Here is a 424-nt window from a genome sequence, read left to right as displayed (position 1 = left end):
TTGTTTGTTTGTTTTTGTTTTTTTCCCTAATTGTTGGAGATGTTGGGTTAAGGTGTTGATTTTGGTTCTTTCTTCCTTTTTGATATGTGCTATAAATTCCCCTCTGATGACTGCTTTTGCTGTGTCCCAAAGATTTTGGTATATTGTGTTTTCATTCTCATTTGATTCAAGGAATTTTTTTAATTCCACTTTTTATTTTTTCCTATTACCCAGTCATTTTTGAGGAGGATGTTATTCAATTTCCATGTGTTTACTTTTTCGTTGGTCTTCCTAGTGTTGATTTCTAATTTTATAGCATTGTGATCTGAGAAAATGCTTTGTTTTTAAATTTATTGAAGCTTATTTTGTGGCCTAACATATGGTCTATCTTGTAGAATGTTCCATGGGTGCTGGAAAAGGATAAATATTTTGCTGTTGTTGGTGA

Source organism: Orycteropus afer, unplaced genomic scaffold, assembly GCF_000298275.1.
Source record: "Orycteropus afer afer isolate SDZICR_OR568_19922 unplaced genomic scaffold, OryAfe1.0 scaffold00227, whole genome shotgun sequence".
Lineage (NCBI taxonomy): Eukaryota > Metazoa > Chordata > Mammalia > Tubulidentata > Orycteropodidae > Orycteropus > Orycteropus afer.
This window is presented reverse-complemented; position numbering follows the sequence as displayed.